At 38.1% G+C, this 15218-nt stretch overlaps 1 protein-coding gene, 1 non-coding gene and 1 pseudogene across 2 annotated transcripts in view; 2 read left to right on the top strand and 1 right to left on the bottom strand.

The window, feature by feature from the left end:
- The window catches only part of OPHN1 (oligophrenin 1), a 273349-nt gene that overhangs the window by 191093 nt on the left and 67038 nt on the right, over nucleotides 1–15218 (bottom strand). The window lies entirely within an intron of this gene.
- Nucleotides 3562–3680, top strand: LOC111746486. The gene has a single exon (XR_002783138.1). It is a non-coding gene; the product is annotated as a 5S ribosomal RNA (ribosomal RNA).
- LOC111746494 lies at nucleotides 7270–7388 on the top strand (annotated as a pseudogene).

Here is a 15218-nt window from a genome sequence, read left to right as displayed (position 1 = left end):
CAAAAATGAACCTCAACTCAAACCTCACATCTTATATAAAAATTAACTCAAAATGGATCATAGACTTAAACTTAAAATGATTAGTCTTTTAAAAGAAAACCTGGAGAAAATCTTTACGTCCTAGCTGTTGCTGTCTTCTTATACTTGATACCAAAAGTGTGACCTATGAAACAAAAATATGTATAAACTGAACTTCATCAAAATTCAAATATTTTGCTCTGCAAAAGACCCTGTTAAGAGGATGAAAATACAAGCTATAGAATGGGAGAAATTACAAACTATATATCTCATAAAGGACTAATATCTAGAATATAGAAAGAATACCCAAAATTGAAAATTAAATACAAACAATCCAGTCACAAAATGGTCAACAGATATGAAGAGATATCTCACTCAAGAGGATATATGGATGGAAAATCAGCACAAAAAAAGGATTTTCAATATCATTAGATATTGGAAAATGCAAATTAAGACCACGATGAGCTATCGCTATATACCTATCAGAAAAGCTAAAATAAAAAATAGTGACAATATCAAATGCTAATGAAGACAGAGAAAAAAATGAATCTCTCATACATTGTTATTGCAAATATAAAATTATGAAATCACTCTGGAAAATAGCTGTTCGATGGTTTCTTAAAAAACACCATACAACCCAGCAATTGTATTCCTTGGCATTTATCCCAAGGAAATGAAAACGTATGCCTGCTCCAAATCCTCTACATAAATGTTCACAGCAGGTGTACTGGTAGCCAAAATCTGAAACAACCCAGATATCTTTCATCAGGTGAATAATTAAACTGTGGTACACCCATACCACAAAACACTCAGAAACAAAAAGGGATAAACTATTGATACATGCAACAATCTGAATTTTCAAAAAATTATGCTGAGTGAAAAAAAAAGCCAGTCTCAAAAGGTCATATACTGTATGATTCCATTCACACTGCGTTCTCAAAATGACGAAAATACAGAGATGGAGAACACAGTCTTGGTTGCCATGGAATAAGGATATTGGCAGGGAAGTGGGTGAGTGTGAACATAACGGGTAGTGTAAAGTGGATTTTTGTGGTAATAGACTAGTTATATGTCTTCAGTGAGGTGATAGTCACACAAAACTGAACGTTATAAAATGCATAACACTATACGTAGGCATTGTGCTGATGTCAGACTCCTGATTTTGCCTTTGTATTGTAATATGCAAGATGTAACCAACCATTGGGATAAACTGAATGAAAGGTACAAGAGACATTGCCGTAGTACCTTTGCAATTTCTTGTGAATCTATAAGTATTTCAAAATAATAAGTTTTTAACGAGAGTTGGAAAGCTATCCAATTTTTTATTGGCCTGATAGCAAAACCAGTTTTTAGCCACAATGGCGTCCTTTCTGTTCCTTGAAGCCACCAGGGCCATTATAACTTCTCCTTCCCGGTATGACTTTACTGAAATGTCACCTTGACAGAGAGCCTTCTGTACAGATCCATATCCAAAACTGCACATCCCCTACACGCACACACATGCACACCCTATCCCCATTCCTGCTTTGATTTTATCATTAGTGTTTGTCGACATCTAACATGCTATGCATTTAATTAGTTATCTTGCTTATGGCCTGTCTTCTCCCTAGTATAGGTTTCATGAGAGCAAGGACTTTTATCCAGTTTATTCACTGCACTATCCACAGTTATTAGAACAGTACATGAGACACAGTGTGAATTCAATGAATACTCGTTGAATGAGTGATGGATAAAATGTACAGGAAAAGAAAATTATAGACCAATCTCACTCATAAAGACAGAGGCAAAATCCTAAAGAAAATATTGGTGAATAAGCAATATATGAGAAAGGCACCATAAGAAGGAAATCTTGTCATTTATGACAATATGGATGAACTTTAAAGGCGTCATGCTGAGTGACATTAAGTCAGAGACAGGGTTGGGGAGGGAAGTGGATGAAGGTGGCGCACAAACTTCCAGTTATGAGAAAAGTAAGTACTGGGGATGTAAGCACAGCATAGTGACTATAGGAACTGCTGTGTGGGATATAGGAAAGTTGCTAAAAAAGAAGGTCCTAAAAGTTCTCATCACAAAGAAAAAAATCTCTCCCTCTCTCTCTCTCTCTCTCTCTCTCTCTCTCTCTCTCTCTCTCTCTATATATACATATATATATACACATATATATATATATGTATATATAAAATGATGAAGTTTAACACTGTGGTATTCATTCCACAAGATACGCTGAACACCTTAAACTTATACATTGCTGTATGTCAATTATCCCTCAATACAACTGGAAGAAAGAAAAGAAAGTCACTATACATCATGTTCAAGTAAGATTTGTTCTAAGACCTCAAGGATAATTTAACATTAGGAAATTTATTAGCGTAATCTGCTATATTTCCAGACTGGGGATACAAACAAAGCATTTGATAAACATGCAATGCTCATTCGTGATCACTATTATCAAAAAGAAAAAGGAAAGGCAGTCTCAGACTAGAAAGGAACTTACGTAACCTGACAAACTACCAAATGCATCAAACATCAGACTTAACGGTGAAATTTTAGAAGCATTCTCATTAAAGTACGGGTCAAGTCCAGGGCACCCCTGTAGCTCTCACTAATAAATACTGTATGGTGATCCTAGCCACTGAAGTTAGACAAGAAAAGAAATATGAAGTATAAAGTTTGGAAAGAAAGTCTGTGGTAAAACTGTGAATGTTTATAAGTGACATGATTTACTAAGAAAATCTAAGCAAACCTACAGGCAAACCATTAGAACTAATGAGTTCATCGAGGTTACTGGATATAAGAGCAACATAAAAATCAATGGAATTTATATATCCAAAATAAACAATTAGAAAATATAGTTTAAAAGAATTCATTATAGCAACTAAAAGTCTAAGCGACCATGATGTGCTTGAATTTTACATAAAAAACCTTTTTAAAAAGCACTGAAAGACACAAATAGCCTCTGATTGATGAAACAATCACCCGTTTCCATACATGAGAAAACTCAGTATCATAATGGGTCAGTTCATCAATGTAAAACTCCATGCAATTCTAATCAGTAGCACTTTTCATGAAACTTGATAAACCCAGGCATTCAATAGTGACGTGTCAATCCTAGAATAGTAAGGCAAGTATGAAGAACAAGACTGTCAGACCCTCCCTACCAATAAGCCAGACTTGTTATAAGCTATAATAATTAAGACCGTAGAGGCACAAAAAGCCAGATGGAATAGAAGTAGAAAGCCCAGAAACAGATTCGCATATATGTATATGGAAAATTAGTAGATGACAGAGGAGATATCACAAACCAGAGCAAAAATGACATATTATTACATAAAAGACATTGGGTCAATTGGCTATCGATAGAAAAGTTTATGTTTTTTATCTCACACCATACAAAAAAATAAGAATAGAGGAATTTATGACCTAAATGTGAAAAGCAAACCTTTAAAACTTGCAGAAGAAAGTAAGAAAATATCTTTCTAACTTCAGTGGAGGAAATAATTTCTTAAATAAGACACAAAAAGCAAAAATAATAAAGTAAATTATGTCTACGGCCATGCCACCCTGAACAAGCCTGATCCCGTCTGATCTCAGAAGCTAAGCGGGGTCGGGCCTGGTTAGTACTTAGATGGGAGACCACATAGGAAGACCAGGTGCTGTAGGCGTAAAAAATAAAAAATAAAAAATAAATAAGGGATCGTAAGCTGACGAGGTCTTTGCAATCTGTGAGATCAACCAAGGGTTGCCTCGCCTAAAAAAAAAATAAAAAATAAAAATAAAGTAAATTATGATACATTGAACAGTTAAAAACTTCTTGTGACAGAAGACACCACAAACAAAATAAAAAGGAGAGAAAGTGGTTGCCTTTGCAAAGGAGAAAACTAGGAATGGGGGAAAATATTTATAACAGGTAAAGAATTAACTTCTGGAATACGCAAGTAACTTACAAATCAATAATAAAGGCCAACAACCCAAAAGAAAATGGGTAAATAATAGAAAGTAGGCACCTCACAAAAAAGAAAATATGAATGGCTAATAAACATATTATAATATGCTCAATTAACAGGAAAATAACAATTAATCAATAATGAGATTCCATTTCATACTGATCAGAGTGACAACATTTTTAAGGTATGGCAGTACCCAGTGTGAACGACAACGTGAACTAATGGAGACTCTGATCGCCTGTTTGTTGGTAGAAGCGTAAACAGGCATAAGTATTTAGGAGTGCCATTTGGAAATATCTGGTAGTGTTAAAAAAGCTCGCTACCTGAGAAGCTCCTGCACATTTCCCTAGAAGACACACGTGAGGATATTTGCTGGCACATTACTAGCAATAATGAAAAGTGAGAAACAGCCTCCGTGCCTATTAATAAGGAAATCAATAGATAAATATGCGCTACACGGTAGGGTTGAATGTTCCTGATTGCGACCTTTTCCTCTGTCCTCTAGTTATTTCCTTGAGAAACTTTGTGATTGTAAAGCCCCCTTTTGTCTCTCTGAGATGTATGCAAATCTCTGTAAAAGCTAAATAAGTCTCTGCCATCGTGACAAGCAGCACAGCTTCCTCAAGGGCAGGGAGCCACCTCTTAAAAACAGCAACATCAAGAAAGAGAGGTCCTGTCTCCTTGCTACCCAGAAAGTTAGGCTCAGTGTCTTGCTTTAAGTCTTAGTTTCCATATTTCGATAAGTTTTATTTAACTATAAAATTATATTTATCCAACTTTTTTTTCAATTATTTTCAATATTATTTTATATTAGTTTCAGGTGTACAGCATAGTGGTCACAGAGATGAGAAAACTTTAATTTTTTCCATTCGATAAAGACAGTAAAGTAACACGCGCCACATCTCAATGACCAGGTGTGTTTCAGATGAACTGTGTAGAGCGAACAGTGATGTCAAGTCGTTTTACTTGAGGACAAGTCACAGTTTATCTCGGAACACATACGTAATGGATGGTACCTGCTTGGCTATTTGATAAAAGGGTGAGGTTTATTTCTGTCTTTGCAACCTCAGTCATATGTACATCCCAGTTTGGTTTAACGCTTACTCAATAATAAAACTGTTTTTTCTTTCTCTTCTACATTTATGAAAAGGATTTCCTGGGTTAGCAGATTTTACTTGTAATTTCTCCTCACAGTATTCATAACAGAAGTATACTATTCAGTCTTTAAAGTGAATGAATTGCATCCATATATATCAACGTGGAAATATCTAAACATCTAAGAGGAATAATGCTGAGTAAAAACAAATCGAGTTCAATGGTACATGTGAAATGTATATATATCCGAGAATATGGCAAAGAAGGTTACATGCTCAATTCAGGATTGTGGTTGCTTCTGCGGAGGGCTACAGAGAAGAGGATCAATGAAGGAAACATGACAAAATGTTCGTCTTTGAGGGGGTAGGCGCAACAATGTTTATTACATGACTGTACCTTTTAAGTTAGCAGTAACAATAATAATGTAGGGGGTTCTTAATGCGGGCCCCCAAGATGTGCTTCAGTGGTATGCAGATGACACTGAGCTAAAGGCACCTTTGGCGGCTGGATCAACAAACACCCCTCCCCACCCTCCCCCTCCCACTTAACTACCTAGAAGAATTCGAATTAGGAGCCTTGCCCATAGAGAACCCCTCTTTTGACCTATCCGTGGAGCAGGGCAAACTTCTGTTTACTAGATGTTTCTTCTTCTTATCATCCTGCAATGACCCTTTGAAGCCCCTACGTCGCCTTGCCTCGTCCCCAGCTCAGCATGTCTCATATACCTCAATCTCCCTTCCTATCTTTGCCTCTCTCTTCCTGTGTATGGGGGGAGGGTCCCATACATATGTATGTATTAAATCTGGTTGTTTTCTCTTTCTAATCTGTTTCATGTGTGATTATTAGACCAGGCAGGAGAACCCTGAAGTTAGAGGAGAGTTTGTTCCTTCCCCATAATAATCATCATAAGAATAAGCAACTGGCTTTTCCCTGTGGAGTCTGTATTCTTCCCAAAGCTGAGATTTTTTTTTTCACCAAGTTTCCTACATGATGTTTGTGGCAGCAACTAGCAGTTCAGCGCTCACTAGCAGCTGAAGCTAGGGACACAGAGAGCACGTCAAAGAAAAAGTGAAAACCTGGCACCCAAATAGGCACTTGGTGTTGCCAGTGCTTTCTTGCTTGCTGTGACTTTTGGGAAGTTGTACTGAATTCCAAGTTCACATTGATGCCCTCTGGAGGAATTCTGCACAGCTCTGTGATCCTTTCTTAAAGGGACTGCCCATGTAAGAACCCAGCTGGAGGCCAGGGAAAGGTTATACTGCTTGGGCATTTAATCTGTCCCGCGAACCGCAGAGCTTCCTGGCACTAGAGCTTCCTGGGTCCTGCTTAGACTTATTTACATCTGAAAAGCTTGTCTTTTTCAGATTTACTGAGGACTGGGCCCTTCTCTGATTCCCAAGGGAAAACTTTAGTTCTCCTTGGCAGAGACTCTGCAAAAGACAGCCTTTGAGAGAACAAAGCAGGAGACTTCTCAGCCAAAAAAGACAGAGGGACATCTTTATAATCTCCCCACCATTTCTCCTACTGTTAATTGGCCATTTGTATAAATTTAAAAGAATAAGCGAGCTTAAAGTCCTCAAATTATGAGAACATAGGCTGCTGCTTTGCATATTGTAGACGAAAAAAGGGGTTCTATGGAAAGTAACCTCACATGGTGATGTGATCATAAATTCCTAACTGCGCAGGTCATGGTGGGTACTCACACCCTAGACCTACAATGTTTTAGTAAAAGGTTTACCTTTGCCTCAAGCCAGCGCTGTCCATTGTTTCTGTGCGTCTAGGTTAAGACTCCTTTGAAATAAACCATAACCACCCCTCAAAAGAGCACGTGACTTTGTTAAGTAGCCTGTAATTGCATTCCAACCTCGCTTTTTCCCATGTGGTCTTTCTCTACAGGTTCAGACATTTCTTAGGTGGACACTACAGGCAGACGTGCAGGAGGCGCCTCAAACAGATGGATGCAGGAACAACAGCGACTGTCCCTTGGGGGCAAATCTGTTCCTTTGCACAGGAAGAAAATATTCTTCGGGGACTGACTACTCCTTTACTGGCTAGCTTCCAAGTCCATTAAAACCGGCAGAGAAAGGAACCAAAATGCTGCAACTTCGAGTTCACATTTTAGTCTCTATTAAATCACAATGACGTTACATATAATGTGGCGGCGAAGAAATGCATGTAAGTCTGATGTAATGTTACAATATGCAGCCAACGAGTCTACGGCCACGCCACCCTGAACAAGCCCGATCCCGTCTGATCTCGGAAGCTAAGCAGGACGGCACCTGGTTAGTACTTGGATGGGAGACCACCTAGGAAGACCGGGTGCTGGAGGAGTAAAAAATAAAAAAAATAAGGGATTGTAAGCTGATGAGGTCCTTGTAATCTGTGAGGTCAACCAAGGGTTGCCTCACCTGAAAACAAATAAACTAAAACAAAAACAATATGCAGCCAATGAGACCGGTACTTCCCAGCGTGCGCGTGCACAGACGTACCCTACACACGAAAGGACTGTGACAAAATCCATAATATGTTCACATTCACAGTGAGTATCTCTCTATCAGAAAACAAATGTGTCATTAACTTGAGCATAAACCCTTCCCAGGACTTTTAAAGCCTCAAATCGCATTGCTAAGGACCAATATTGATAGGAAAATTTTCTCTAATATGACCGGCATTTTCTCCTCTGCTCCAAAACAATCCGGTCAGTCCTAATTTTATATGTATTGATGCTGATAGCCACATCCAATCTAGAAGGGTAGCTGCTTTTCTCCTTCTTGAAGTTCACTAGGAAAATATCTCTGACTTTCTCGTAAGTCTCACGGCAACTGTGCGAGTTAGAGCAAACATTCCTCTTCTTTGAAAAAAAAGGGGGGTAAGGGGACACAGAAGAGATAAGTAAGTTGCCCAGCATCACCCCAGAGGTAGCCGGTGACAGCTCCCAGCTTCACGGGAAGTTCTCAGGCCCCAGAGCCCACAATGCTCTTTCCCTATGCCAGAGCTTCTCAAACTTCAAAGCACATCAGAATTAACTGGAGAGACAAGGTTTGCTAAAACGCAGTCTACTGTGCCCCATGCCCACCATTTCTGATTCAGGAGATGTGGGGTAGAATACCTGAGAATCTGCATTTCTAAAATTTTGCCAGGTGATGCTAACTAATGCTGCTGGTCTAAGGACCACACCTGGAGAACCACACGTCTATGCCACACTGTCAAGTTAGGAAGATGCGGTCTAATACCAGTTAAGGATCTCAGGGTGGCATCTCTCTTGCACAGAGAACCACAGAACGTCAGAGCTGCAAGGGACCTTGGAAACCATCTCTTTCGGTGGTTGTAACCCTTGGTTTCTTATTAGAACAACACAGTGCAGTTTCTTAAAATCACCTTTGTTTGCCCCCACCTTCAGAGATGTTGATTTCAACTGCATAGGATGAGACCCAGGTCCCACTGAAAGAATCCTTTGCGAGCAGACTTACCTCATAAGATATACTAAAGGACTTCTTCAGGCTAAAAGCAACTGACCATAGACAGTAATGCAAATTCATATGAAAAACCGAGATCTCTTGCAAAAGTAACTATGTAATTACAAAAGAGAATAAATGCACATTTCTTCTCCTTTCTTAACTGATGTGAAAATCGATTGTAAAAAACAATATGTATATGATTGCATTTTGGAGCCCGTAACATAAAAAAACATCATATGTTTATATAAATTCACAAAGGAGGGTGAAAGCAAAGCTATTAAGTAAATGGTGTAAGGAAATGACACAAAATGGTAACAAATCCACACCAAAAAAGGAAGAGAACCAGAAGCTGCACTCGAGAAGGTTAATACATACTCTATAAATGTATACCTTTTCTCATTTCCCCTCTCAATTTCTCTAAAAGACATGAAATCTTATATGGTAATCATTATAACAACGTAGTCTTGGGTTTCTAGATATACAGATGTAATACATATAACGATAGGAACAATAATAGTATTTAATATAAAACAAAACAATAAGTAAGGAAAATATAAACAAAAAGCATGAGACATATAAAAAAGTAAAATGGCAGACATATGTCCAACTATATCAATGACAACATTAAATATGAATTGATTAAATAACCCAATCAAAAGACAGTGAGTGACAAACTGGATTTTTTTAAATTTCAACTGCATGCAGTCTACAGGCAACACATAGTACGTTCAAAACACAAATAAGTCAAAACTAAAAATATGAAAAAGATACAAGAAAGCTTTAGTGGCTCTATAAGCATTAGGTAAAGTAGATTTCTACGCAAAAAATGATACTGGAAATAAAGAAGGACATTTTATAATGATAAAAGGGCCAAATCCATCAGGAAGGTATAATAATGATAAACGTGTATGCACCTAACAATAGAGCTCCCCAAATACATGAAGCAAATCATAACAAAACTGGAGAAATAAACAGTTCAAAAACAATAGTTACAGAGAATTAAATTACCTACTTTCAATACTGATTAGAACTAGATGGAAAATCAGTAAGGAGATATAAGATGTAGACAGCATCGTAAACTAATAAGTTAACATATCTACAGAACACTCCACCCAACCACGGAATACACCTTCCTCTCAGGTGCACATATAACATTCTCCCAGACAGACTACGTGCTAGTACATAAAATCATCCTCAAGGAATTTGAAAGAACTGAAATCATTAGAACTATGTCCTATGAGCACGTAGAATGCTATTAGAATTAATAATGGAAATAAAGTTGAGAAATATACAAATATAAACAACACACTACTCAGTAGGAAATGGGTAAAATAAAATATCAGAAGAGAAATTAGAAAATATTTTGAGATGAATGAAAAAGACATAACATACCAAAACTTAGGGTATGTAGCTAAAGCAGTGCTTAGAGTAACATTTATAGATACATTTATATTGAAAAAGAAGATCTCAAATCATTAACCTAAGCTTCCTTCTTAAGATACTGGAAAGAGCTGAACAAAATAAACCTAAAACAAGTATAGGCAAGAAAATATTAAAGATTAGAGCAGAAATTAATAAATTAGAGAAATAGAAAACAATAGAGAAAAAACAACAAAACCAAAAGTTAGGTTTATTTTTAAGAAACCAACAAAACTGACAAACCTTCGGTTAGACCAACTAAGAAAAAAAGAAAGTTCGAATAACCAAGAGCAGAGCTAAAAGAAGGAACATTACTACCGTGTTATGAAAACAAATAAAAATAATTTTTAGGGAGTACTATGAGCAACTGTAAGCAAAAAAATTAGATAACTTACATGAAATGCAAGAATTCTTTGAAAGACACAAACTGCCAAAACTAACTCAAGAAGAAATGGAAAATCTGAATATACCTAACAAGATATATGTTCAGAGATTAAATTTGTAATTTTAAAATTTCCCATAAAGAAAAGCCTAGGCCCAGAGGACTTCACTGGTGAATTATACCAAGCATTTAAAGAAGAACTAATACAAATTATTTACTAAAACTATTCCGAAAAATTAAAGAAATACTTCCCAACTCATTCTGTAAGGCCAATACTATCCTAATATAAAAGCAAAACAAGGTTATCTCCGGAAAAGAAACGCTTATAAATATCAAAGCAACACCGTCAATAACAGCAGCAAACAGCAAACTAATTCCATCAACATGTAAAATGGAGTATACGCCATGACCAAATGGGGTTTACCCTGGAAATGCGAGCTTGGTTCGACATATGAAAAGCAATGCAATACATCACATAAAAAGAATAAAGGAGAAAAATCACGACCATTTCAGTCAATGCGGATAAAGTATTTGACAAAATCCAACAATTTTCTTTATTGAAATACACAACAATCTTGTACTATAAGTAACTTCCTCAACCTGATAATGGGCATCTACGAAAAACATACAGCCGACTTCATACTTACTGGTGAAACACTGAGTATTTTCCCCCTAATTTCAAGACTGAAGCAAGGATGTCCACTCTCACCAGTTCTGTTCAACACTGTGCCAGAAGCATTTAGGCAAAGGAAAGAAGTGAAATTCTCTATATCTGCAGATAACATTACCTTATATACAGAACATCCAATGGAATCCAGTAAAAAAAAAAAAATCTATTAGAACTAATAAAAAAGTTTGGCCAGGTCGAAAGATACAAGATAAATATATAATATATAAACAAACTGTATTTCTACATTCTAACAGTGAACAATCCAAAAATGAATTTAAGAAAACCATTCCATTTACCATAGTAAAAGATTCTGGACCCGGTTTGAAAATGCGTGTGGGGGGGGGGGCTCCCCACACTAGGAATTTAATTATGACACTACCTGCCAGGAGATAGCATTAGATTCTACAGGCCAAGGTCACCATCAAAAAAATGAAAAGACTGTCCATGGACAGTAGACTAGGGGTTACCAGAGGGTAAGGGGGAAGGGAGAGGTAGATGGGGTAAAAGGGGATTTAAAAAGAAAGGAAGAAAAATGTTTACTAAGAAAACCTCTCCTAGTCGGGGGTGGACGAAAAGGTGAAGGGTGTCAAACAGTACAAACTTCCAGTTATAAAATAAATACATCATAAAGATGTAATGTATAGCATGGTGACTATTGTTACTAATACTGTATTGCATATCTGAAAGTTGCTAAGAGAATAGATCCTAAAAGTTCTTATCGCAAAAAAAATTTTTTCCTAACTGTGCATGACAACATGGTGGTAGACTCAGGAACGCCAGGAGTATGAGGAAGTCCAGAGGTCAAACGACCAATTTCTTCAACGAGCAAATTACAAGCGGGGGGAAAAAACAGTAATTTTATAAAGAGAATCAAATAACATACCAAGCCAGTGCAATGTACAGGACCTGTTTGAATCCTGATAAGACAAACGTTTAAAAAAAAATTGTAGGAGACGATCAGGATTGTCAATTTAGGATTCAATCAGAAAATTTGACTATTTACTCTTCATTTGATGATTTTAAGGAAACATTTTTAATCCACTTAGGTGTGATAAAGGATTATGATTTCTTTAAGTTCTTATTTTGTTAAGTAAATACTAAAATGTAAGGAAAAGGAAAGAAAATGTATGTACAGGTTAAAATAAAAATGGCCATGAGCTGATCAACCTTGAAGATGGATGATGAGCACATCACATTCACTTACTATTCTCCCTACTTGTATATGCTGGAAATTTTCTACAATAAAATGGGTTTTTTAAAAAAATAAATGAATACAACTGTATACAGTAAAAAATAAGTCAGGGTACAAAAAATTAAAGAAAGGAGTTACGAAAACCATATAATGTTTGATTCCATTTATCCGAAATATCCAGAATAGGCAAATCTATAGAGACAGAAAATAAATTAGCGGTTGCCAAGGGTCGTGGGGTTTGAAGGTAAAAGGGGAGAAACTGTTCATGGCTATGAGGTTTCTGTTTGGGGTGACGAAAAGGTTCTAAAGTTGATTGCTGCGATGGCTCCTTTAAGGGGAAGATAATTTTTTAAAAGGTTAGGAAACACTGACTCAAACGATGGCTATAAACATTGTGCGTGCATGTGTGTGCGTGCGTGTGCGTGTGACATCTTCTTTATCCATTCATCTGTCGATGGACGCTTAGGGTGTTTCCATACCTTGAATAATGCTGCTATGAACATGGGGGTGCAGGTGTCGCTTCGAGATAGTGACTTCGCTTTCTTGGGATAAATGCCCAATTGTGGGATTGCTGGATCACACGGTCATTCTATTTTTAATTTTTTGAGGCCCCTCCATATTAGGTTCCATTGTGGCTGCACCAATTAACGCTTCCATGAACAGTCACAAAGGTTCCCTTTCCTCCACATCCTCGCCAGCATTTGTTCTCTCTTGACTTCTTGGTGACAGCCATTGCAACAGGTGTGAGGTGACGCCTCATTGTGGTTTTGATTTGCATTTCCCTGATGATTAGTAATGTTGAGCATCTTTTCATGCACCTGTTCGCCACTTGCATGTCTTCTTGGGGGAATATTCAGCTCCTCTGCCCATTTTTACTTGAATCGTTTGTTTCTGTATATTACAGTATTAACAGTAGTTGAACCGAGGTGATCTGTTTTCCTCTTCTTCTTTTCCAAGCATTTTTATGTAGTTACATGACCTTTATATTGGGGGAAAAGGACTCAAAAACAAATATGCAAAACACATAAGGGTCAATCATCAAAGACAATAATTCAGGAAAAACGAAATACAACAACGAAAACAGAATACATCAGGATAAAACTGAACGAGTACATAGAAAAAATTTTTAAGTTAAGCTTTGGGGTAAAAATCTTTTTCAATGTTATTATTATACTATTTTAATAGCAAATAAAGAAACACCCTTTTGAAAGAAACCACAGAGACTATTATCAGCAGAGGCGCAAACCACAGGACTTTAAAATACACATCCTGCTATAGAGTTTGATGAGAAATGAACAAGCAAGGAAAACAACTGTGAAATTTCGAGAGAAAGCAAAGGGATCCGCAGAAATGACAAGCACAGCTTGTCCATCGTTGGTGCCACGAAACAATCGAATTGGGCCTCTCCCGGAACGCGGCAAGCTAAAAATGCTCCTAGAACCCAGGACATCAGCACAGGAAGACCCGCGAGACAAACTGACATTACCTCCAATTTGACCTAAGGGGAAACTGAGGCCCAGAAAGGGAGAAGGGTCTTATGAGAAGTCCGCAGTGAGTTCTGGCAGTGCTAGGGCTTCACCCCGGCCCAGACGTCTTTCTACCAAGTTCAACAGCCACAGGCGACCAGACCCTTTCTTCACCCGCAGAACTGCTGGGCCCAGGAGGGCGCTCATGTCACGAGCGCCGGGCCGGATGGTCCAAGCGGGGAGCCTCGTTTCCCTACGTGTCACTCAGCCTCCACTTATTCGAGTTCTGAGAACTCCTTCATTTGTAGACTCCGAAGAGTTGACAATTAACATAGCTGCCCACAGAAGCTTCCTCTTGAGATGCAGAACCAAAGGAAAATCTTTCTATCTGCGTCAGAAACCTGCTAACTGCCTCTCTGCAAAAAAACAAAAAACAAAAAACAAACAAACAAAAAAGGATTCATTTTAAGAAACTAAGAAAGGAAACTGGACGAAATACAGAAGTACATGAGACATTACGTCCGCTCAGTGGGCAAGATTAATGTCTGCTGTGGAACACAAACCAACAAAACCTGGCCATGTTCCTGACAATTGATCATTTTAGTTTCCGGCTGATGAATGTGGCTTAGTCTCTCCTCTCAGCTTTTATTTGGATGGAGGCTATCTACAGCAGGAAGAAAGGCCCAGATCCTTTCAAGATGAAATATTTTCCTATTCTAAAAGGATGGGGGAAAAAAGTCCTTTCTTAACTGAGCTTTCGGGCGGTTGCGCAACATCCATATTCTCCCTTCTAGGTCATTTCAAAAGTCATTTTTTATCCCAGAGAAGTTGTTTCCAGAAAGAAATTCAAAATACAGCAATTTCTGATGTTATTTTTTAACTATATGTTTCAAAAGAAGACAACCCTCGATGTTAGCTTTGTTTACCTTACTTGCCAGGCGAAAAGAGACTGACAACAGTATAATGGTTAATTTTATATTTCAGCATGGCTGGGCCATGATACCCAGATATTTGGTCAAAGATTCTTGCGGAGGATTTTGTGAAGGGGTTTTGGATGAGATTTACATTTAAATTGACAGACCTGAGTAAAGCAGGTTGCCCTCCACATTGTCGGTGGGCCTCGTCCAATCAGTTGAAGGCCACGCGAGAACAAAAGGCTGACCCCCAGCCCCCACCCCCCAAGTAAAGGGAATTCTCCAGCAGATTCCCCTCTTTAACATCTTTATCTTTAACATCATCTCTTCCTGGTTGCTATAGAGTAAATATTTGTGCCCCTCCCAAATTTACTTGTTGTGACCTAATGCCCAGTGCGGCAGTGCCAGGAGGTGGCACCTTTGGGAAGTACTTAGGTCACAAGGCCGGAGCCTTCATGAAGGGGATCGGTACCCCCAAAAAAGAGGCCCTGGAAAGCTCCCTTGGCCCCTTCTGCCATGCGACCTTAGAGAAAGAAGACATCTATGAACCAGACAAGGAATCTGCCGGCGCCATGACCTTGGTTTTCCCAGCCTCCAAAACTGGGAGAAATAACTCTGTGTTGTCTGTAAGCTACCCAGTTCACGGTATTCGGTCACAGC

The sequence above is a fragment of the Pteropus vampyrus genome, unplaced genomic scaffold (assembly GCF_000151845.1).
Source record: "Pteropus vampyrus isolate Shadow unplaced genomic scaffold, Pvam_2.0 Scaffold191, whole genome shotgun sequence".
Lineage (NCBI taxonomy): Eukaryota > Metazoa > Chordata > Mammalia > Chiroptera > Pteropodidae > Pteropus > Pteropus vampyrus.
Note: the sequence above shows the minus strand (reverse complement) of the source record. Positions and strands in the feature narration are given on the sequence as shown.